Below are 3,844 nucleotides of genomic sequence, written 5' to 3'. Positions count from 1 at the left end.
TGTTCATGTCTTCATGGTGTACAGTTACTGTGCATAGGTTTCGAGCCAATCCGAGCAATTTTTATTTTAACATGTAAACCTATTGCGGTTGTACACCGACCTATGGCGGCGGTACACGCCACATTTCTCCAAAGTGGTGGGGGCTAGGAGGCTATAAAGCGGGGGTCCTCAAGTACCAAAGGGTGGCATGAACATACTCTGAGATCAGCCTCCTACTCCCAACCAATCATGAGAAACAGCCGCGTACAGCCGCCACAGGTCGGTGTACAACAGCAATAGGTTTACATGGTGAGTGAACGGGTCAATATCTCCAAGGATTCTTGGTCTAGGAGGCTGATATTGCAGTATCCCTACTAACACAGTACGTAAAACTGACGGGACACATTGGTGTAATTGTGGTAACTTTGCGACGTCACCAGCAGCGGACCTAGCTGACACCTAGCTGACACTTGCCTTTTCAGTCGCAAAATAACCAAAATAGCCGTCCTCAAGTACACTGTAAGGGAACGTAGCCGCCACTGCTGCTTAAATCCGTAACTACGATGTAATTAAATAACGTGACAATGTGGTTAGATCACAGTCCCAATCTGACTTTATTGGAAATGTGTCACAGTGGGTCAGAACATTTGTAAATTACTTAGGTTTTAAAATAAATTTTGAAGTCATACAGTTACAGAATTGTAATAATGAGGAGAAATCCTGCATGTCTGTTTTGTGTGTAATTTCTCATTTACAGTTAATATTAACACTAAAGATTTGCAGTCTAGGCCTAATAAAAATAATGATAAAAAATATGCCTATGAATAAACTCCTAATTTTGCAACCTAAATGTGAGCAATGAACGCTGAGCAGTGGACGTAGAATGCAAGGCATTGGGCTACTTTCTTCGACAACACAGATCCTGTAAGTATCTCAATTGAAGAACTAGACAAACAAGTTACACACTCTGTGCCAGTAGGTGGCTGTATGCACATCCGCCACTAAACCCAGCGAAGAAGAAGAAGAACGAGGACGGGTAAACTTCCGGTCCGTTTGAAACAAACGATTGAGAGTCGCTGTCTTTGTCTCCGCGACAACACAGATCATGTAAGTATCTCAATTTCAATGTATACATTAGTATGTATACATACTATGTATTTTGGTATCGTCCCAGATAAAACACCAACGTTATGTGCAAGCTACCCTATTGTAATGATTATCTATATGGAGATGCTCTCTTTCCAATGTTAGCTAACTAGCTAGCCAGCTAACGTGATTAGCCTTTTTCTGTACATGGCTAGCTAAGTAGCCTACGTAAAATTACTCTCGCAATTATTGTTATAACTAGCTTTTGTGTAATTGTAGCTTAAATTATAATGTTGGCTTGGCAACTTGAGAATATTTCAGTTGTGTACACTATAACTTTTATGAAGTGTTGTCGTGGGCCATTGTTTCCTAATTACGGGCAATGGTGGCTAGCAGGCTCGCGCGAGCTCCTGCACGTTCGTACTGTTTCATCGCTTGGAATAAAATGGGATAATTAGCTTACTCATTGATTTCGCATTAACCCACGACACCGTTAGTATGTGTTTGTTTTTAGGCATTCATTTTTCCGATTTTAACGTTAACAGAATACTAGAAGCCCCAACAATGGAGCTAGGCTAGCTAGCAGGATTTGTTATAGCAGCCATCTTGGCTTTTGGCACGTGGTCCTGTGGAGTGTGCATGTCAGCCTACGAGAGGGTCACCCACCCACTTTCTCTCTCTCTCTCTCTCCCTCTCTCCCCTCCCATGCTCTCAGTTGCCAACCTCCCAGTTCTTGTTTGAACTGAGCAAGAAGCAGGTGAGCGGGACAGGAAGAGGCGCTAAGACGGGGACAGGCATGGCCAGGGGCAGTCCTGGGACAGCACCACAGGCTCTGTGAGTCTTGTTCAGTTGAATGCCCTCATGAGTATTAACAGAAGAGCACCATATACATATGCACACATACACTCTAACATGTCGCTCTCTCCTCAGCTCAGCCCAATGGTCTCTGATGGTTCTGTCTGGCCAGCCCTTAGGTGGAGAAACACCTGATCATCAATATAGGCAGGCACACGTAAGTACAAATGCACATACGTTTCCATAGACGGGATAAACAAATGGGAATATTGATATTGAGTTAGCGGTAGACATGTGAGATTCATAAGACGCATCACTGACGCCAGTGACGCCACAATATCAGGGAAATTGAGCAATTGCTTCCCTGTAGTGCAAACTTGCAAGATTCGCTCAGTTATTAACCCTTCTTGCCTTTTTTGTTGTTGGTTTTCTCTCTCCTCCTTCCTCTCTGTGCAGTTCTCCTGTGTGCTGAGCCGCTATCCCATGTATTGCCACTGCTGACAGGGTAGAGCTCAGCCCCATGCAGAAGTGAGTGATGAGGAGAGGTAAGATCATTTTCCCGTTTTTTTCCCCTCCAGTTTTAGGAACCGTCTCAAGAATGTGTTCCCCACTTTTATGCCTTTAAATCAGGGTTGGAGTATTCCAGGTGTGTGGCCATGGCCATGAACACCAGTAGAGGAGGGAACCAAGTGTCTCATTCTCTCTCCACAGTTGTGTGGTTGTAACCCCCCACTAGCTACATATTCATTCAATCTTTATTTAACCTCGTGAATCAATTGAGAGTAAGCTCTCATTTACAATGACGTATAATCACTCTATATTTGAACTTGTACTACAGGTGAGATAATCCTTTTTAATGGTCTCTCTCATTGCTGTGCAAGACTTGGGTGTTCTCCTGCTCTGAGTGCCCATTCTCCTATACCTCCCAGATCTACCTCCACAAGCACATCAAGAGGAGCCATGACAACCTCTGTCTCTGCTGAGGAACACACAGAGCATTATGAAGTAGCCAGTGCCTTGGCGAAGGTGTTTGAGCAGCAGTCATCAATGGATTAACTCCCAAGACACAAGGAAGAGACAGCGCAACACACGCTATGACTCCAGTGACGAAGGTAATATAATAAAGTGCATTCAACAGTCCCAAAAGAGTACTACTTGAGTTGACTAATCTGAGCTAATTTACCTCTACTATATGTTCCAGTGCCCAGGCAGCCGGTCGGCAGAACTCAGACCAGACCAGCTATGCCAGGTGCCAGAGCCGGAAGGCCTGCTCTGCCAGTTATCAATGCAGGTATCCATGCATGTTTGTGTTGGTGAAATGTCTATGCATATTTGCACACTTACAGTTAACTCAGGAATGTCTGAAGACTAATGTACTCAGTTCACTAATTCGCTCATCTCACATCTCACTACTCGGCAGTAGATGTTCATCGCCCGGGTCCTTTGAGCCAAGGCGCTGTGAGCCCAGGCCCTTCAGCCCTTCAGACGTCCAGGCACGAGCAGCATGCATCAGCGATTAGCACCCCGGCTAGACCAGGTCAGGGTCTGACATGTCTCATGTCGAGTTGATTCTTCCCCTTATGCCAGAATCACTACGCCGCCAGCACCATAGTTTCCTGCTCATCCCTTTATCCTCTGGTTTTCAGGTAGTTCTCTGATGCCATCGCCTGTGAGACCAACAGCTCCAGCAGGGTTGCCATCAAGCTCTGCAGATGCTGGTACGCTGAATTTTGTGAACTACTTCATGCTGCATGTAGGGATATACTTTGAGCTGAACATCCATTATGGGACCGTACAATTACTTATAGCCACATCTGTGTTTAATATCCAGACTTCCAGAGGATGATGTGTCAGCAGTTCTCCAGCGTCATGCAGAGTCTGAGGGAGATGGCACAGACAATGATGAGGCTGGAGCAGAGACTGGAGCAGAGACTGTCCGGCGAGTCTGCAGACAGCTATCGGGGAGCAGTACTGGATGACCTGC

The 3,844-nt window shown here is 45.4% G+C and overlaps 1 long non-coding RNA gene across 1 annotated transcript; it reads left to right on the top strand.

Annotated features, from left to right (window-relative positions):
• The first annotated feature begins 3,059 nt into the window (after nt 1-3,059).
• On the top strand, nt 3,060-3,561 carry LOC311326461. The gene is made up of 3 exons (XR_014631063.1): nt 3,060-3,151; nt 3,281-3,397; nt 3,507-3,561. It is a non-coding gene; the product is annotated as an uncharacterized lncRNA (long non-coding RNA).
• The last annotated feature ends 283 nt before the right edge of the window (nt 3,562-3,844 follow it).

Source organism: Borostomias antarcticus (genome assembly GCF_949987555.1).
Source record: "Borostomias antarcticus genome assembly, chromosome: 28".
Classification (NCBI taxonomy): Eukaryota; Metazoa; Chordata; class Actinopteri; order Stomiiformes; family Stomiidae; genus Borostomias; species Borostomias antarcticus.
This window is presented reverse-complemented; position numbering and strand designations above follow the sequence as displayed.